We start from the raw sequence: 22001 nt of genomic DNA on the forward strand, positions 1-22001 counted from the left end.
CGTTCTGGATAATGTTTCTCACCCCGAAGGACTGGTATGCGAGTCAGCATCCCGAATCCATATTTCTCTAGATTGTATTCCGTAACAACGACGCTCCTCTCGATTGCTATACTGAAATTGCTGGAAGTCACACCCGTGGCCGATCGACGAAAAGATCTGGTTCACAATAGCAACACGAAATCGAAATCGTAAAAATAAAGAGATCGCAGGTTACGAATATGATCGTATCCACCGAATTTAATCCTATAACTCGACCTATCTGAAGGTATGCTCTTTGTAATATTAAAAAATAACAGAAAATCAAACAGAAAAATATCCGGACAGTTTTTCGTGCGAAGAAAATAAGAAAAAAATATGTATAAAATATGTTAATGCAGTTGCACGAGTAATACACGGAAAACAATTTTCTGAAGTACATAAAAATTTAGCTAGATATAAATTTGAAAATAATTTTGTTCAGACCATCGAAATAATTATGGAAGACGCTAAACCTGGTTGGTAGAATGTTAAAATTTTTACAGCATTGCTTCAACGCTTAATCTTTACAAGAAAACCACTATAGTGACGCTCAAACATTGTCACAGTTTAAGGCAATTAGAATTACAATAAAATAAGTTAAATAAATTGTAACATATCTTATTCAAGGAAAAGCTATAAGATTTAAAAAATGGTCCTTGTTCTTCAAAGATTAAGAAAGTTCTACATAATTATTTTGATAATTCAATAAAATTATTTTCAAATTTGTATCTAACTAAATTTTTATATACTTCATAGCAAGATCATTTTTTCCGTATAAATCAGAATTGTATAAGACATGTCAAACGTATTCATATGAGACATTGATCGGTATTGATTCTAGACTAGACGTAATACCGAACACGGAATATCGAGAAGACGTAGAATAATCTGGGATGCAACGGTACGGATAATACTCCATATATATAAGGATTATCCTTCCTGATAGTAGAATAAATACAATAACGTTTGTCCGGTACGGGCGTTCCGCGAATTGCTCGCGCGTACGCAGTTGATAAGCGCGCAGCTTATAAAATATTTTATTTACGGACGATGCTCTCCTTTCTGCGAGAATTTTTCCGCGGCATGTCGCCTATTGCGGAGTATTCACCGTGCAACATCTATAATCCAAAATCGATGCACCGCTGTTCCAATGTGAGTTTAACGCCCCGTGACCGTGGTGTTACGACGATATCGGACAGCGTAATCCTCGTGATTTCAAATTTAGAGGGATCGTCAATTTGATACGTTCTTGCGCTGATATATATATATATATATATATCTCGTTCGTATATATCCAACAGCATCGAGGCGATCTGCCTTTGACTTTCTGTCTTTTTAGAACACGTAAGCTTATTGCGCTCGGCAAAGATAAAGGAGAAGAATAAGAAGAAAAGAAATGAGGGAGAACAAAAAAAAAAGAAAAGAGCGATTGCGCCAATCTTATCGACGTGAAGAGCCGAACGAGTCCATTCAAGAGAAGCGAGAGATTCTCCGCTCTTCTCTCCGTGGTGGTGATGCTGTTGGTCCGACAGGTAGTCCCGGTGGTCCATCCGTGTCCTTCGGCGCGCTGGTGGCGCGACCCCGAGTGTATCGAATCGAGGATCTTCGCAGATTTTCGGAGAGCTTCGTTCACCCACGAACAGGCTCCCGCGGGTTCTCCCGGGCTCTCGGCACCACTGCTCAGTATACTGCGTGGCGGCCTGGACCGCGGGCGGCCTACAACCCTCCACCGACGGCGCATGGAACGCGTCGACGCGGTGCTTACGTGCCTTCGAGAACGCACACGTAAACGCGCTTGTTCCCACGAACGTGCGCTCTTTTACGTGTTTTGGAACGCACACACAGCATACGCATCGCCAGCGCGCACGGCACATGGTCCTCTCGTGTGCCGAGCAGCATCCCCGATCACGTACGAGGTCATCTCTACGTTCGGGATGATCCGATCAGTAGCGCGAGCGTGACATGAGCGCGGCACGCAACAGCGCAGTCTAGAAGTGTGGGGGAGGGATTGTCATGATCGGCCTCAAAGTCTACGTGCGCCACGTCATTAGCTGACTGAAGATTACTTCAAGATCGAATATGACATCCGGAAGCGGCAATGGTACCAGAGAAGATCCGTCGCGACGGTCGGCACGTGTGACATCTTCGACGATGTTGTAGTAGAATATGCTAACGATATCGGTGAGCTATCGATCGACAAGATCGGAATTATCAATCGACCGAGTAGGCAGAAGTCGAACCGCGAGGAATTGCGCCTTCCAAAGTGGGTCGAACCTGCGACACGCTTATTCTCGCTGCGGGAGAGGAGAGCCATACCATTTCGACGTGGATGAGATCCGCGGGAGATTTGCGGCAAGCCGAGCATAGATGCGCGCGCGCGTGTCGCACGCGTGCATTTGTACAATGCGTGCATCTACAATGTATAGCGAAGACGACTACGATGCGACGCGGTTGTTTGCTCTTAATAGCTAAACGCGGGTAATACACAGTATTTGTGGCAAAAAGCGGACTCGAGGTTGCGGAAAAGAGAGAGGGTGCCTAGAAAAAAAAGCGAAAAAGACAACTGACGATAGAAAGACGGGGAAAGATATTGTCGAGAGAAGTGGAAGAGAGAGAGAGAGAGAGAGAGAGAGAGAAGCTAGAGAGAGTAATGATCGTGACGACGGTCGTGCGGACAAATGAACACCTCGGCACAGCGTTTGGGATATTCCAAGTAAGTAGCAATGCGCAACGCCAAGTTGTATTATACTGCGGAAATGTTATCGCTTTGATATATACCCGTAGTTTTAAGTACTATTATTTTGGAGAACAAAATTAGTTTCTCCGTGGAAGCCAAATGATGTCATAGAATACCTAAAGAAAATGCAGCTACGTGAGGCGTGAGAATTCGGAGCTCGACCTCAACGAATCTTTTCAACCGAATCAAAAATAGAGAGATCGATACGTCTCGTCTATCTAGCATACCAAACACATCGAGGAAAGTTGGTAGGAGAAATAACTTTCAGGGAGAAATTTTTCGAGCGAGATTTTTAACTGAACCGTCACTGCAACTACTTGTGATGCACGTTTCTTTCTTCCTGCTTCTTTTTCCCTTTTTTCCTCTCTTTTGCGCTATCGCTTCGCGCTCGGGAAATTTTATCGCCGGTCATTTTTCAAGTCTGGACCATCGATGGGGATCATGGAGGCTGGTAATGGATGCATGCGTACCTAAGCCAACGCATTTGGTGCAAAATCCAACACGCGGTTGGCATCAAATCGACCGATCGTGCGGCAGCGCGTATACATCCGCGGATCGTGCTTAACGATAGCTTTCACGCCAAAACTCCCGGAAAAAGTTCAACCGATCGCGATAAAAAAGGTAACAAGAAATACAAAAATCGAGCCACTGTATATTAATGGTTGAGGAACTGAATTTAATTTACTCAATAAATTCAAATGCCTTGAATTGCTCAACTGTGCACCAATTGTCTCGTATAATTCGAAAAAAGTTTTTCTATTTCACTTTGAAATTGCATTTGCCGAGGACGTTGGCAGCGCTGTCGATATACTTGAAGAGTATGACCTCGAGATTCGCCCGACCCATTTTTCAGGATTTTTCAAAGCAACCATATCGCTGTACTACGGTTGTATAAAAAATACAAGGCATCCACTTTCAAGTCTTTAATTTTAATAGTAACATTAGCGAAGCATTTTTTAAACCATCTTTTTTTCTTCTCTTAATAATTCCAGTGAAATTGTGTTAACATACCTTGATTTCTCATTTTTCTCTCGTTTAAATATCCTTATTTAAGCTGAATCAGAGTTCTCGAGATTGCATTCTTCTCTCCAACCCATTAATTAAAGCCAGACTAGGAATCATCCCAGAAGGTTGGAGCCGATCAATCTTCACAGATCGCACTGCTGCGCGCAATACCGTGAGATGGATTACATCCGACTCAAAATTTGTAGAACTTCTTCCAGTCGGGTCATATACCACGTCAATGTATAACATTAGCATTTATATGGGCGCGCCGGCAAGATTCCGCGCGCGCGAGTAGCTCGGAAGCGAAATCCGAATAGAGCGAGATCCGACCAAAGAAAGGGAGGTGTCGCGAGCAGAAGCGAACGGAGTAAAAGACAGGGATAAACGCGACGGAGGCAAATTCCAGCTGAGGGACAAGTCAACATATTTTTCAGTATCATCTCGGAATCAACGTCGGCTTCGTAGCGACGACATGGAGGTATATCGAGCTTGAAAAACAAGAAAGCGATGCCGAAATTTTTCCAAAGCACGTACCAGAAGGTTGCATGAAAATTTGATTCTCGGTGTATCATCGACTTATCATCGCAGGAGCGAAATAACAAATTCCTCGCACGCAAAATCTTCCGTAGAAATTTTTCTATATGAGTTCCCGCGAATAGAGAGGACATAGCGGGACTGTAATTTTATCAAAGATGTATCGTCCAAGAGGGAGGCGGTATACAGCATTTATATTAGCATTTATATAAGGGCAGAGTAACTACGCTTCCACAGGCCTCTACGTGCTCTACAGAGCAAAAAAGAACAAGGGGAAAATCCATGCCGTAAGATAAGCGCTTCTCTTGCTGTGGCTTGCGCGATCCTTGTTGAAACGTTTCGCAGACTCAAAAAATTAAATAAACTAAAGTCACAGTTACAATAGTATTCTTAATCCTTAGAAGGGGAGACTAGGGTTGGTTATGACACGAAGTTGGTTGTCAAAAAAAAAACTAATAACTCTATCAGTATATGGCAGAGCATTCTTTTCTTTTAATTGTACATTGCTGATATAATTAATGTTAAATTATCGTGTAAAATGGTTTGCATCAAAAACGTATATATTACTTACAACAACTTTTAAGAAATTAATATTTTCTTCCGACATTTAAAAAATCATATGAAGTTGATGTCATTTTTACTCTGCTTTTATGTATGTCAAATACATTAAACTTCTTTTAATATGAATTCTCTTTCTTTTATTAATAGATGCGATATATATATAGTTTCATGCGTTTCAGCGCATTTTTATAATGAGAATATGACGAACTTTTCATATGCCACTGTTAGACGTACATGTTTGCACTTGTGTGTAGTAAGTCCCCTTTAGCATCTGTAAGAAAGCTATAATACGACTCACTACACATACTAAATATGTGTATATGTGCGCTCAGACTAATGAGCGCTTCGCATATACATATTTTTAATTACATGCGTGGCAAATCGTTTTTGCTTTCTCAAATCGCTGTTTAGTAAATGAGTCCTCAATCAAGTTTTCATCCAAATCATACATAACATTGACACATTAAAATAAATAAGTCATATCAACTATACACATACTTATTACACAAAGAATGATATAGCTATATTGTTTTTTACTTAGAGTTAGTATGATGTATATTATCTACCATATAAATGTTGAAGTTTTTTTAATATCCTATAAAATATATTAAAATTGATAATTGTTGGATTTTGTTTTCAAATTATATATATTGGTAGAATTCGAATAATACTAACGGAATCTACTAAAAGTGGAAATATTTATCTTTTTCTTGTACTTTAGAGGGGAAGTATTATGTTAGATTCGCAAAGCCAACGCCATATTTTCAACTTTAGTTTTTTAGTATAAAAAATGCGGAACTCTTTTTAAAAATCCGTGAAGTTAACACAATATTCTATTCATATGAAATAAATAATGATAGTTATAAAAACAATATAAAAATAAAAAGAGTTCTACATTTTTTATGCTAAAAAACCAAAATTTAAAAAATGCAGTTGAATCAAGCTCTGTTTCCTGCAAAAATAATTAGAATATAGATCTTTTTGCTAGTATCTACTAACGAGAAATGTCGCTGGAATTGCGATAAATTATAAATTTGATATTTTTTTCCAAGCGTCGAAAAAAAAAGTCGTGTTGTTTTTTATACAGGTTAAAAAGACTATTCAGCATTTATATAATACGCACTATACTAAATAAAAAAGCCTTAGTAAACATAAATCGAAACTCAACCATTTCTAGATATAAACAATTTTGTATGTTAGCACCATAACTGATTGATTGTCTCTTCTACGTATTACATATTTCTATAAGTCCCCACTGCTTCTATTCAATATGTCGTTAATTTAACTAAAACAATGGAGTTAAACAATTTAAGAAAATATATTAAATTTGATTCAAATTTAATTCATTATTTACTAAGTGCGTACGTTAATACGAACGATGTTTACTTTGAAACTAATCACAGAAATGGATTTACATTTTGATGCTCATGGAAATTAAAAATAACAAACTATTGTTTAATTCAAGGAATTGGATTACCATTACTTCCTCGATATTTAACAATGGAAAGGATCGGAAAGTCATCGTATGTAATAAGGGTGAACGCTTAGCGTAAGATTTAGACAGTTGGAAATATTTTACATAATTTAAGAAACCGGGTTTACAAATGCAAAATTGGAAATGTTTATTCAAGTAACAGTAGAGCGATAACTCCATAGATTCTACTAACTTGGTCGGCGAATAGAAACAAAGGTTAATAGTGAATAGAACGAGCTAGGGTGGAAAGAGACGATAGGGGGTGCGAGGAGAACGAGTGAACTACAGAGATATAAAGGGTCGGAAACACGAGTTACAAATAGCAGAGCACACAATTAAGTAGCTGCCAGACCGTGACCAAAGTTCTCTCGGAAAGAGATTATCGGCTAATTATCAGTTTCCAAAAAGCGTTCCTAAAATTACAGCCACATCTGCGCGATTGCTTCTTAAGTTGCTCGAGATAGTAGTCAGGTTGGGCTGACTCGTTCGATATACAGTGAACAAGAGAACGGAACGAACGAGGGAACAGGCGTACGTGAGTGTGTTTTAGGCGCGATAAGTTGCATCCTGTACGGTGCATTATATTACTGTGTGCATACATAACGTGGTTAGCCTCTGTTTCATCCACCCTCACGTATAAGTGATGACGAGATCCAGAGGCGCGAGTTGTAGAAAGGAGGAGTTTACCGCGCCATGCGAGGCGTACAGTGTTACTTTATTGCTCGCGTCAAAGGCAATCTGCCTTCTCATACCCTCTTCGTATACTCAGCTCCGTTTTCCTAACGCGGTACTTTGACAATCGCGAATACGTCACGCGGGCGTTTGTAGCGTGTACAGCATCACAAATGCATTTTCGCGGTTTCATGTCGATAGCGAAATAGCTAGCTGACACGCTCGTAAAGCGTCGATTTCCGCAAGACGCTTCTGTGTCGTTCCATATGCTCTTTTTCCATACGATCAGACATGGAGCAACGATGTCGTTGTACCAGAAAATAACTTCGCCGATCTGGCCAATGTTGTAGCATTCATAAAAAGCTCATAAGGAAATAAAAAGTTTCGGACATTTCGTTGCTGAGGGGAGGATAAGCAGTGGGATTTCCAGCGCATATTTCATCTCCAGAAAGCATATTTTATCGGAGACGACCGTAAGTTATTCGAAAGTTCGTCCGGCAAGTTTTATCCTACGAGAATAAATCGCAAAAGACAAATCCGTTCTCTCTCTCTCTTTCTCTGTCTTTCTATTTCTCTCTTTTCCGTTTTTTTTGATCGCGTGACTTGGTGCGTGTAAACGAAGTTCGCGACAATTATAAAAGTTGCAAAAGAAGAAAGATGCGCGCAAGAGAAGATTATATCGCGCGGTCGATAATCTTTCAAAACTAAAACAGCAATCTGTACTTTGCCTGCTTGAATTTTATATAAATGCAGGTGCGAAAAACACAGAAGAAGGGCGAAACTTCATTTCCGCAATTAATTAAAAGCGTCGTTCTCGAGATGATATCAACGCTTTTTCTCCTATGGTCTCTTCTTCTGGATCCTCGGTTGTGCCTCTTCCCTCAGATCTACTACCGTGCCCGAATTATCAGCTTGGAGCCCATCCTTTTTCTTTCCCATTTCCCCGACAGAATTATCGGGGCGCGCGCGCGCGCGCGAGAGAGAGAGACAGGGAGAGAGAGAGAGAGAAGGGAAGAGGGAGAGCATCCTTCGAAACAACCACTATCGCATTTACCCTCTCTCCTCTTGCTGCCCGTTTAATTTACTTCATCGACTTCCGGCCAACGGCGGCGCAGCCGATCTCCTCGGCCGACTATCAGTCCTCTAAATCAAATAACATAATTCGCTAAGGCTACGTCTGTAAGAGGACCAATCCCTTTTCTCCGGGCCTGGCGAAATCCTACGGCCAAATTTATGGGGACTCCGTGGCCACGACGTTCGCTGTTCACGTCTACACGCGTCGTACACGTGTGCAAGGAACTTACCTACACACGTGCCTACATGAAATAAAGTAACACCCCTTGGCACCGCTGGCTGGGATGGCTGTACTGCGACCTGCGACTTGTAGTTGCGATAAATTTTCCTCGGCTTTAACGGTGCTACGCGCTGCCACAGAACGGCATTTTCAATCCTTTATATAAGTAACAGAAAAGTGACAAAAAAGAATGGTGATAATTCAACGATGACGTACGTTAGACAACGAGTAATGAAGGATTTCGTTGGCTAAGAAAGAGGAGCGTATAACAAAATATTATAGGAAACTTAGCTCATTTATTTACAGGTTCTATTACAAGGGTAACAAAAGCCTTTTAAAGCGAGTAGCTCATAATTAAATTACGTAATGGATCGCCAACCAACTCTGATATAAAACAATATCTTTAATCTTTTATAAACAATGAAAAATTTAATATCGAAAGCGATATAAATCTGACGCGATTTAACGAGAAACGGATTTTGATTTTATAATCATATTATTGATATTAAATTCTTACTTCTTCCGGCTTATTGTTGTTTATACGTGATATATGATTCGTGAGCAGCTGTTAAAATTCATATATTGTCTGTAAAAATAAATACAACATATCGAATTTTTGGAAAATGCTCGTAGTAGCGAAAGCGAAATTGTTACAGATTCGTAATTAAATTTCGAAATAGATTATATTCCGCTGGGACAGAATGACATTTCCAATCTTTTATGAGGGAAGGACAATCTGAAATGCGAGAATGAGAACGATTCAGTATGTTGAATAAACAAATGATTTTAATTCGACAAAATAATGACGATATTGTTACGTTAAATACAGTTATTAAATAACATAAATTCGTTATTCGGAAAAGCAAACACATTGTTTACAAATATAGATCGGTCCTATTGTTCAATCATCACGCATCGAGTTTTCAAAGGAAGGAAAAACACGCGACGACAACGAATGCGAATGAATACGAACCAGCACAAGATCCATAATTAAATTTTAAAATTGAGTACCGGACATCCAACCTCGACAAGAATGACAATCCGAGTATAGCAAAAAGAAATACAGAATACGAAAATAACAACTCGGTGTTCGCGTTTAATAAACAAAAATCTTAATTTAACGGCGAAGACAAAATTGATGAAAGAATTGTATTTATCTTTGCAATCATCGTTAATTAAACCGTTGTTAATTACGGTGAAAAAAATTTAAATTCCACATTCCGTGTGTCGTATAATGTACGGCACCTTACAAAAGAATCCTGAGGGTGAGCGCGAAAGCGAGGTTTTAACAGGCTTGTAATGAAAAGCCGAAGTAGATTATGGTCCACTCTCTATAGCACGTCTCCGATCTTTTTATAATCTCCAAAAGGTTAAAAATTGAGATGGGTACAATTGTGACCGTTTGTCCAACAAAGAGAACATTTTACTCCGATGGAAAAATCACTTTTTCAACCGGTATCGCTGTTATAACTCTATTTTAGCCGTCATGAAAGTTCAAATCTTGATTAGTAAAAGGGATTTTTCTATCCGTGCAATATGCTGGGGCTTTAAAAAAAAAATCTGCCGAAGGGAAAGCAAATTTGCAACAGCCTCGTAATTAAATTACGAAATAGATTGCCGACTATCCTCTCGGTCGGTGGCCGTTACGGCCGTTTTGTGCTCTCCTCTCATCTCCCTGTTCGACCTTTTACATCCGCGTTACACGAGACCCGCGATATCCGGAGGGCATGGGCGTGAGAGCGTGAGAAGATCTCCATTATATTCTCAATAACCGCGCGAGCAGCGTAATCGATGTTAACGTTTATCAAATTTTTAGGATTAACCAAAGCAGATTAGGAAGCAGGAGGGATTGTCATTAAAGCCGATTCTCTTTAGAAATCAGTGGGACGGCGCGGCTCGGTTATGCACCTCGTTTAAGCGAACTACCAGGATCGTTTGCCCCGTTCTTGTGTTCCCGCAGTCTGGAACGCGCGTATCGGCCAAATGCTGCAATAAAGGGAATTTGCGGGAGTGCCGGGCATTAACGATAGAGAGACGCCCTAAACGCAAAGTCGTGGAGAGTCGCCGCCACCGGTGGTTGCCCCGACGCCATGACCGTTTCCACGGCTGTTTCGCGGCGGTCCACAGAATCTGTGACCGGGGCAGCTATAATTTCGTAAGTTAAGGTCCCGAGGATCGGAGGTTTGGGATCGTGCCGGGCACGACAACTTGGGCCGAAACCGTCGTGGCTAGGCGAGCGAGGAGAGGACACTTTCGGCGGTAAACTTCGCTCGTATATTACGCGAACTCTGCGGTAATTGATTTTGCACAATCGCGTTAAACTGAAAGTGGGTTTCAGGCACCGGCGCCACCGCCGAGCGATCTCCTCTCAGCAACCGTAGGATGGCTGCTGCAACGTTGCGCCCATTACCACTCGTCCCTTTTTCGCCAAATCCAGACGATACTAACTTTTTCCGATAATTATCGTCGTTCCGCTTCGTGCAAACTGCGGCGTTATGCCACGCGTTGATACTGCCATAAGTATCGCGTTACGGTGATAGTTACTATGGTTGAGTACCGTGCGAATAACTACGAGCGAATAATGGCAAACCTGTGCTCTCTGTAAATTACTTTCGGCGTAACAGATATCTACCCTGTCGGCGTCCGGTTTTTTGTTTAATTTACAGCGTTCCAAGTTCATAATTGAGCGCATTAATCTTTCATCGCAGATATCGAGCTTTTTGCAAGTTGCTCCGATCTAACAAAAGGCGCAAAATGGGCGCAAGTTTTGCCCTCGGTCGACGTCGCTCTTTATTTGAGTCAGCGTGAGGTAGCGCGAACAGTGATCGATAATTACCGTCGTTAGCGATACGCGATGACACTTGGCTGTTATTTCCATAAAAATATAAAGGCCGAAGTTGAAAAGCTACACTCGAAATACTCGTCTGTAGTAAATTAACCTGTGTGCGCGACGTACATCTTTATTCATTATATTTGACTAGCTATAAAAGATAATTTATTGCCTCGTTCTTTCAGAGCCATCGCAGACTCGGTCGAGAATCAACCTGGAATTTTATTACAGGTTCGACCTACGTAACTATTCGTTGTGCAATTTTAGTAAAATTACTACATGAGACGTATTAATTACTATATACATATTTATAAACTCGTATACATATATGTATTAGAATTTATATGTTGTACTTTGATGCTTCCTATCTATTTTCCGAGAGAGGCTATTTATTTTCGCGGTTTATTTTATCGTAAAGTTAAGTTTCGTTATTCTTTGGACGGAGACATCCTCGATCGATCGAAGCAAGGAGCACTTTAGCATTTTGATTCTTCCGCCTTTTGTGTGGTCCTGTTCAAAGGAATGACAGCATTGAAAATCGATACCACGTCTCGTTTGTAGTCCTTAGCGCGTTTAGTGCTTTGCTTCTCGTGTTCTCTAAGAAGTATTAAAAAAACGAAAACAGTATAAAGAACGTTATAAAGAAGAAATAGACAAATAATCTCTCCGCATTTCAATTCAGAAATACTGATTCGCGTAACTTCGATCGACCGAAGGCGAAGAGAGTATTTTTCCCAAAGGGATACTTTTACTCCAAGTGTAAGGAACAAAAATTTAATTTCGGTTCGCACGTACTATCAAACTTGAAAAGTTCATTATGGGGCTTCAGTTTACAGCACAAGCCAAGTTTTATGGATCTTTGTAAAAGGCGTAATAGTAGGTTTTAGTTTCTTTTATTTTCATTGACCAAAAAGTATACGATTGTGCAGAAAAATTAATGTGAAATTTATTATAAGTTCATGTACGCGTACCGTATTATATATATTAATTACTCGTTTCAAATATTCCAAAAATTTATATGTTCGCAAATCTCTATTGTAAGTTTATTATAAATATCAAATTTATTTAAAATATAATCTATCATAGTAAATTTAACATACTTTAATCAAGATTATTAACCCTAGAATGCTATCTCTATTAATTACAGTGCTTTCGACATAAACTTTACGTACAAGGAAATAGACTTAATAATATTCTTATAATTAATGCAGTTTTTCATACATTTCATACTTTTAATAACAAAATATTATAATCTATACATATAATTCCATTGCGTGTATCTCCTCTATATACATTTAAATAAAGTATAATTATACAAATAACACAAAACTACTTAAAAATTGAAATTACTTATCATGCTTTCTGTTATAATATTGATCATCGGGGAGTTCAAACTGATATATAACGGATAGGATTTTTAAAAGCTTATCTCGGCTTATTTTAGCTTTTAATATGGCAGATCGGACCACCTAATGACCACTAAAAGCACTGCTTAGCGCTCAATTTCACTTACTTATACGTAAAATTTACGACTTAATAACATTTTAGAGTTAAATTAAAACAAATTCGAATTGCTTATTACATAAAGTCTTTTCTTCAATAAAATTTTATTAAAATACTTTTTAAAAGAATATAAATTCTTGTTTTAAGTAGATACATGATAACGAGTTTTTCTTAAAGTAATAAATATATATTTTAAGATTATCAAGAAAATTTTCTTTATTAAAGATAACTGTTATTAAAAAAAAAAGGTAAACTGAGTTATCATTATTCTTAACAATAGAATGATGTTTTTCTGTGTGTATCAATGATATATTATAAGTTAAATATCAGTTATTATAAGTTAATATTAATTTACTAACATTATTTTTTAATAAAAAATATTTTTGTCGAGACGTAGTGTTAGTTAAGCAAACAGGATAGACTACAGCAATGCGCACGTATTTTTCACAGATAAATCGACTGCATTTCCGGCATTTTAGACCTGAATTGCTGTTCACACACAATTTACAGCGTTCCATTTCCCAGCTCGCGAGCCGTGATCGCATCGTGCAATCAGCACGCGCGTTCCGTGCGCTCCGCCTTCGAATTCTTGAACGATTGTTTAGGATAGATTCGCAAAAGAACGAGTATCCCGCGTTCTCAGAATGCCCGAAGGCAATTCGCGTAATGAAGGAAGAATACAAAAAGATCTCGGAACGTTCGACTAACGACGATACAACGGTTTCTTTCATCAAGAACCAATACGCGACCGTATCGGAAGTTTGAGAAATATCGAGAGGATAAAATTCTTCCTACTGCGAGATTCGATTGAATTCCGCGTCACCGTTCATAACAATATAGTCGGAAAATTCGATATAACGAAAATCAGGTATGACAAATCTAATTTTAAGGTTCGACGGAGAGTTCGCGTTGTAAAGTGATTTCACTGCAGTTACTCGAGCGGTTACTCGGAAAGCGGTTCTTTCGAAACTATCGCGGGCTTCGACGAGAATCGAAGGGACAGCGTGGGATAGAGCAGGAAGAGAAGCGAGAGAAGGATGAGAGAGACGGTAGCTTTATCATCGACCCGTTCCGGACGTCCTCGTCCCCGTCATCCCTCGTGCCACCACCGTCGAGCACTTACGGAGATGAGTGGCCGTGTAAGAAACATGATAAAACCGTGGGAGGCGACGTACAAATTTCTCTACCGTGCGAATTACGGGATTCGGAAGGAAGGAAGGATACGTTCCGTCACGTTTCACCCTCGCTATTCTCGCTCGCATACGTGCCCACGCACGTGTATGTACATGAACGAACGAACGCGTACGTGTGGGGAGCCTAGAGTAACCTGCATGGGTCGTGAGCGTCCATATTTAATAAAGCAACGTGTCCTCACCCGCCAACCGCATACTTTTCCACCCGCTAGTAACGCCTTTTTCCATCTAGTACGAACGTTTCCACGTTATCAGCGCGACCTCGCACTTTCGGCTTTTACTTTAAACCTCACCATCCGTGCTCCATCCGTCCGGTCTACCTTCACTTTCGCACGTTTTCGGAACGGATTAAAAGAAAATCGCGGTTTTCCAACACCGTACGATCATTTGCGGAATCTTCTAAATCCAACATTTTACAGAAAGGGATCTCGTTAGGTTAATTACTGGGCTCTTATCGTTCGTTAAGCTTTTATAAGAGCCAATCACCAATTAGTAGAAAAGTTTCGGAAAGAATCCTTTTCAATTAATTGCGCATTTTGCGATCTTGCGAAAATGTTGAAGATTATTGTTTTTGTAACCATCCGACGAAAAAATTTCTGTTGTAATTGGGAAATCAACGCGCTACAGTAAAAAATAATATAATAATGAAATATTAGAAGAAAGATATATGAGAGAAAGAAGATACGCTATAGACTATATTCATTTTAGAGAGACATTTCATTGGATAGAAACGCAAATGAAAAAAATCGTTGCTTCTTCAAAAGGAGTAATTTCTAAATGTGTGTCCGCGCAGTAAATATATTTTTATAAAAAGTTAATCAGAAATTAATCAATTGAAAAGTTCCGCAGAATACTTTTCAACTGATTTCAATTATTGGCTGTCTTGCAAAAATATCGAAAATTATCAACATAGTACCGTCTAACGCAAAAATTAAATCACAACTCTCTCTCTCTCTCTATTATAAAATAATACAAAAAATACATATCGTAAAATAATACAAAAAGACGGTTTTGCTGAAGAATGTATAAACATTTAGCTACGTACAGATATGAAAATAATTTTGTTAGACCATCAAAATAATTATGAAGGACACTCTCAAGATAGTTGCTAGAATGTCAAAACTTTTTGCAGCATCGTTTATCATGCTTCCTACATAATTACTTTGATGGTTTAAGAACATTATTTTCGAATCTGTATCTAGCTTTTTTAGATACTTCAACAAAGTCATTCTTTCCATATATACTGTAATATAATGAAATATTAGACAAAAAATACATTAAAAAAGGGTACACTGCGGATTTTTTAAGAGAAACATTTTACTGCATAGAAACGCAAATGAAAAAATTTGTTTGCCCTCCTCGCATTGTATAAAGAACAATTTACACAATGCGTTTGTTTTCGCGTACTAGATATATTTTTATAAGAGCGAACCAATTAATTAGTAGAAAAGTTCCAAAGAATGCTTTTCAATTAATTGCATATTTTGCGAACTTGCGAAAATGTCGAAAATTATTAACGTTGTATCATTCAATGCAGAAATTTTAGTTGTAATTAATAAATTTACGTACAATGTTAAATCAAATTTGTCAAAAATTTTTCAAATTTAACTTAATGTAAATCGCCACTGTTCCTGCTCAATTACATCGTTATTTTATACTAAAATAATGGTTATATTTGATACTACATAGTGTTAATTTGATACTATATAGTGTCAAATTAAGACAATGTAGTGTCAAATTTAACTATAATTTTAATATAAAATAACAGGAGCAAGTGTAATTTAGTAGGAGCAGTGGCGAGTTAAGTTAAATTTGACACTATAGATTTAACAGTGTACTATATCATGAAATAATACATAGAAAAAACAATTTTTCTGAAAAATCTATAAAAATTTAGCTAAATACGGATATGAAGATGATTATTGGATTATCAAAATAATTATGTAGGATGCTCAAACTGATTGCTAAACTGTCAAAATTTGTTACAGCATCACTCATCACGTTTTTTATGTAATTACTTTAGTCCAAAATTATTTTCTATATCTGGCTAAATTTTTATATACTTTAGCAAAATCGTCTTGTCTACGTATTATTTTATGAAATAGTGCGTAAATTTATTCACAATTGAACTTTCTGCATCGAATGATACAATAATTTATGACATTTCAGATACTTCAGCAAATTCTTTCCGTGTATATAATAATGAAATATTAGAGGAAAGATGTATGAAGAAAAAAGATACACTGTGGATTTTTTAAGAGAAATATTTTACTGGAAATGTAAATGGAAAAATTCGTTTCCCCGTCATAAGAAGCAATTTATATAATGCGTATGTTTTCGCGCAGTAAGCATATTTCTCCCCTATGTATCTCTCACGGTTGGAAATATATTATGTTTATCGCACCATCGTACCGTATCGTTCGCTGGTCCGCGTCCCTTTCCTGCACTTTAACCCTCGTTCCACTCTCGTTTCGCCCTCGTCTCGAATGCCTTCGTGGCACGATACAGCTGGGATTACCACGAAACTCGGCGAAACGTCTCCAACTCTCATCGAATAAATAACAAGAGAAATCCGGTCGACTCTCGACCCGGAATGTCGTATTTTCTAAAAGTCTGTGGATTGTGTCGATCATTTCCACAGAAAGATAGAAAACCGCATGCGGTCGGACGCGCGGATAAACAATGGATGTTGAAGCGCTTTGACGAATTCGTGGTGATACGCGCGCTGGTGCGAAATTTGCCACATGTAAACGTACTTTGTGACTTACTCCCTTTGTCCTCTGCTGGTCCGAGTCGCGAACATCCCAAGAGTACACTTGACATGAGCATAGTTGCTATTCTAAATGGATGCGTAAAGATAAAGGTAAACAAACACATTAACTAAAGGCAAATTGTACGGTGATGTGATATATAATAAAGTCACGCTATCTGCTGTCGGATGTATGTATGCGTATGTATAAAACGTGTCAAGGACTACGTATGGAAATTCACTCGGTTTTATACAGCTTTTGGATTAAAGAGGACCTCTCAGATATCACTTAACTGTTGCACTGTTTGGCACAAAATGCACGTATACTTAAGACAATATTATCATAACACGTTAAAAGGGTAGAAAATGTAACATTAGATTACTATCGATCTGTTTTTCTTCAATTTGCGACGCGTTTGCGCGGCGCAGCGTGAATCTGTTCATCCGTTTAGCCTATCCGCCTACATCCGAAGCTACAGGGGCTTTAGAACGCGGCATGAGTTATCCGAATTATTCAGATCTGTTACTACGAATGTTTAGAAAACACACCGAAAATGTGCGCCAGTTATTACCCACCGTTAATAGAGAAAACATGGATATAACTTTAATCGGTTCGGGGGGTAATCAGAAAATCCGATCGTATCCAAGCGGCTTTGCTTGTCGCGTTTAAATCGGTGAATAATTTAAATACCGTTCTTGCACATATATATTATCGACGCGGTAATTACGTTTTCGCTCGATTCCGTCCTTTCGTGTTTCTTGCACGCAAAACTTTATCCACGTTTTACATTTATTCAACGATAATTGAAACCCCTCATTCGTTTCTCCTATATTACGCTATTACACCGGAAATGTCCATTTCATATAAAAAAAAGTATTACATCTAGATATGTAATTTTGATAGGAATTAAATATATTTCAATAAAATAATTTCAACTCTACGTTCTGTATTATACATGTTCCTAAAATGGAAATCATAAACCCATTTTGATATTATTTAGAAATTTGAACATGGAAATCATTGAAAATTATAATCCTGAGTGCACGCGCATAACGCTTCTGTAACCATTGAATTTATGTCACAAATTGCTTTTAAAATGTTAATTAGTATTAAAATTGTAAATTGATTTCATTCCGACTTTTTAGCTGTTCAGTCATGGAACAGAATTTTCACTGCTTTCCAAAAGCATTCTGCAAAAACTGTCTCTTGGAAAATAGTTCCCCTTTAAACTAATCGGAGTTCGAGAACGTGGGAGCCATCATGATTGATGCGGAATTAAATTGGCATTTGTTTTTACGGAAAAAAGTATTCCCCGTCACGTCGATAGCATTCGCACGAGATGAGATGAAACATCATTTTTGTTTTTCGTCGATTGATCTATTTTAATTGGTTTCACTGGTAATTAAATACACATGATGACTGTTCGATGAGGATTTGTTCGGCAACTTCGAAGTCAATAGATGTAATCATTTAACGGGATTAACACGATTGCTCTTATTTATTCCCGTTTCGAATTTATTTATTCCCCGATAATTTACCCTGGATTATAATGAGCGGTATTATGAGTTTTAAACCATTTGGAATTCTGTTCGCGTCGAAGCTGCGCTTTCTAGAATTGATAGAGCTTCCTTCGTAATCCGATACGCCAAATGCGTTTGTACTCGATCAAAAGCCAGACACGCGCATAGCGCGCATAGGCAATATACATAACTACTCGATCAACGTCCCGTTTACGAGACTAACTGAAATTATTAGCGCGCGATAACCAGCAATTTGATCGATAGAAACTCTATAGGTAATTTATTTTGAATGAAGCTAATTACTCTAATTTGATGGGTAGATGCTTTATATAGACACAAGCAATTTATTTCAAATGGAGTTAATTACTCTAATTCTAAACAATATCTCGATTTAAAACGTGAATCACAGTCGTGAAAATATGGCCGATATATATCAGAGGGCACAATACCATTGTATGTCGATATAAGAGAGGAAAAGTATTCGCATTGTCAGACGAGGCCAATAAATGGCAGGGCTTTGTCACCCAGTCCTGTGCCAAGCTCGCGAAAAAGTTTTACGCGCGACAGGTGTTTCGTGACGTGTATTTCCGCGCGAGCCATTTTACATAAAACGGTTTTCTTATCTTGATGCATGGTTATTTTGCATAAATTGAAGAAAACTTATGCAAGGATTGAAGACGATGCGCAGAAATACGTCAACCAAGTTTGTACATATTTATAAAGCAGTATCCAAATTATAGCGTCAAAGGATTTCGTAAAACTCACTTCCGTCTGTTCTGAATAATTAAACTTCGAGATTTGAGCAGCAGAAGATCGAGCAGTGAGTTTGAAATGCGCGTTTAAAGCAAGCATAAATCTCTCATTATTTCAATGGTATTACTTTCAGCAAACGAGATGTTGGATAGTTTAGGACTCCTAATTAAAGTGTACCGCTTAAGTGAATCAAGTGTATTGCATATTGCGCGAAGTCTACCTTGTATACATTTTGCACAATTTTTCAACAGCTACTCGAACTAATTAAAACGAAGTGAAGCAACGAAAGATAAACTCCGGCTGACTCTTTCGGAACGATACACATAAAAACACCATTTTACCACGAAGTTATATTCCTTCGTCATGTCGCGAAACGAACAAGAAAGAAAAATATAGTGCATTATATACATCGTCGAGCACCAAACTTTACGAATAAGTGGAGTACGGATAAAAGCAAAGTTAGTAAGTGTATAATTAACAACTCCGTTAAGAGAGTTCAAACTCAAGAGTATTCAGAAGTGGAAGAGTAGCAAGGATATGGGAACATCAGCAAGCCAAGAGAGCGTGAGACATAAGCTCTCTTACAAGAATGAATTTAAATTGGAGCGATAAAACGCGCGATCAAACTTAAGATGGTATAAACTAGCAATAACAATACATATCAATAGAAGCTTCATGTTTTAATTATGATATTTCTTGTAAATTGTGATTACTTATCATTTGCATTATCATTCTCAAAGAGTTTCTATTACACTCAAAAGCCATAATGTGCTGCTTAATCATATTCAAATATGCGCTTAATTTCTACGCGGAGATATTTTAATCTCAATCTCTTGTACATTTTGCTACATACATACATAATATATGCACGGAAAGAATTTTGCTGAAGCATTTAAAAATTTAGGTAGGTACAGATCTGAAAATAATTTTATCGAATCATCAAATTAATTACGTAGGTAAAAAACTCAAGCATAATGAGCAATGCTATACGAAAAATTTTAACATTCTAGCAATTAGTTTGAATGTTCTCTACATAATTATTATATAGTTCAAAAAAATTGTTTTCAGATCAGTTATCTAGCTAAATTTTTAGATATACTTTAGCAAAACTATTCTCTTCGTGTGATATAAGAATTCAAGATGTTATCATGTTACAGCAATAAACTAAATTAAATTTCGTTATATAGAAACCTAACTCGAGAGGTTATAGCAAGCAACCCTTAGTGAGCAAAAAATAATAATAGTTTCGCGAAGTTCGCTGATTACGTTGAAATTGGAAAGTGGTTGGCAGATCCTGATCATGCAGTTCAGAATTAATTACTTCGATTAGAGGGTGCCTGTCATCGCGAAAGCATTTCTTGCGGCTGGCTCGCCCCCGGGAGGAAAGCCACGACACGACCTTATCTACCTCGAAAGGTCCAACGTTCGATCCATTGACTCGTCGAGACCCTAATACGACGCACGGAACTGACATCCGCCGATAGGTCGCCCGTGTCCTAGAATCGGGCTCTGATCGACATCCCGGTACCGGTATGTACATCCACCCGAGACAGACTATCCATTGGCAGACGGCACATACGCAAACGGCAGGCACCCGCAGTCGACGAGACGTCGCTTTAAATCGGCCACATTCGTTGTCGACATTCAGTTCCGCAATTTCTCTCGTAATTCCTAATCCGAATATTGAATTTACTGTCGGGTTTCTTCACCAAGAAACGTTTTCACGATTTTCACGTACATTTATTCAGAACGCGTTTAAAATTCATAGCACAATTTTAGAAAAATTAATATTAAAATTAATATTATGGTGAAAAATAGTTTCAAAAGAATAAAACATTAATTATTATTTAAACTCATATTTTATATTCTCTCTTACTTCTAAGTCATTCAATCACCCACTGAGAAAAATGTCCAATGCTTTTGATCGGAAATAACCGTTCTACTGCTTTTTCCGATCAGTTTCGATCGGATTCAGGGTTATCCGATGAGGTGACGAACACCTTTATCCGATGAAATGTGATTTCCGTTTACATGTGAACGGAATATGAACCGCCATATGCCTATCCGTTAAAATTTCATCGGATAAACTTACAACTTGATCGGACATTAAACTTGAACGGATAAAAAGAGAGTATTTTATCCGATCAAGTCTGATATCCGATCAAAAGCATTGGACATTTTTGGATTATGTTAAATCCGATGCGGTGAAATATCCGATGAAAAAATAACCGATTAGATCAACTGATATAAATAATATCCGATGAGAGTTAGCCTATTAAGAACTACAAGAATGAATAAAATCATATACATATATACATATATGTATAATAAAGAAATTAGACATAGACATTAAAAGTAACACACAATGGATACAAATAGGATATAACATATATTTTATATTTTATTTGCGCATCTATTGTGTTATTTATTACGTTATTTCTAATATAATATATGATATATTATTCATTTTCGAATATAATTTGCAATTCTTTCTATAATATTTAGTATTTATTCCTGTTTCTAAATATTTCTTTCATTGTGCGCAGGGCTTAAAAATCAATCAGAAATCGGCGAATCATATTTTTTTTTTTATGAAACACGCATAATTTAAAATAATGCGATAACTTAATTTTAAAAATCAATTTCACTTTGTAGCTTTCTAATGTTGTTTTTTTGTCGTCCATTCATGGCAGAGTCTGTTTTTACGTTTTATAAGTAACAAATTTATTTAATTTTTTATTGTACATACTGAAAAGCTATAATACGATTCATATTTCGCGCGTTCCCGTTACATGACTCACGATCCAATTGGAAGGCGCTGGTCAATCACGGAATAGTTGGTCACGTGATCAGAGACTTTTTGTATAGGCTCTATAAGCTGATGTAATGATGTTATTTGTTATTACCATTAAGATCGCTGACGTCAAGTGAGCGTATGTTGTTCTATGAGCGAGCATATAGTGTTTTTAGCGCGAATCAGTATTTGCTTTTTTTTTTGTACGTATCTCTTTCGTTTTTATTACGCACTCGTTCTTATTCGTATCTTGGCTGTGTAAACTGCACCTACGAAATGTGTGAAATTTCCCAGAATATAAAAACAGTGCTCGAAACTATGAAACTATAAATTGTTTTAATCAATGTTTCTGTTTTTCAGTGC

The 22001-nt window shown here is 37.8% G+C and overlaps 1 protein-coding gene across 4 annotated transcripts in view; it reads left to right on the forward strand.

Moving 5' to 3' along the window:
* Positions 1-1713: 1713 nt before the first annotated feature.
* LOC108722442 (uncharacterized) overlaps positions 1714-22001 on the forward strand; it is a 26815-nt gene continuing 6527 nt past the window's right edge. Inside the window, exon 1 of one of the 4 annotated variants that reach the window (XM_018447559.1) lies at positions 1714-2731. The gene's annotated coding sequence lies outside the window, so the exon portion shown is untranslated. Of the gene's footprint in view, positions 2732-21750; positions 21842-21878; positions 21917-22001 lie in introns of those variants that run through there. The other 3 variants (XM_018447561.1, XM_018447560.1, XM_018447562.1) reach the window with 3 other exon arrangements.

Source organism: Mycetomoellerius zeteki, unplaced genomic scaffold, assembly GCF_001594055.1.
Source record: "Mycetomoellerius zeteki isolate Tzet28-1 unplaced genomic scaffold, Tzet1.0 scaffold204, whole genome shotgun sequence".
NCBI classification, from domain to species: domain Eukaryota; kingdom Metazoa; phylum Arthropoda; class Insecta; order Hymenoptera; family Formicidae; genus Mycetomoellerius; species Mycetomoellerius zeteki.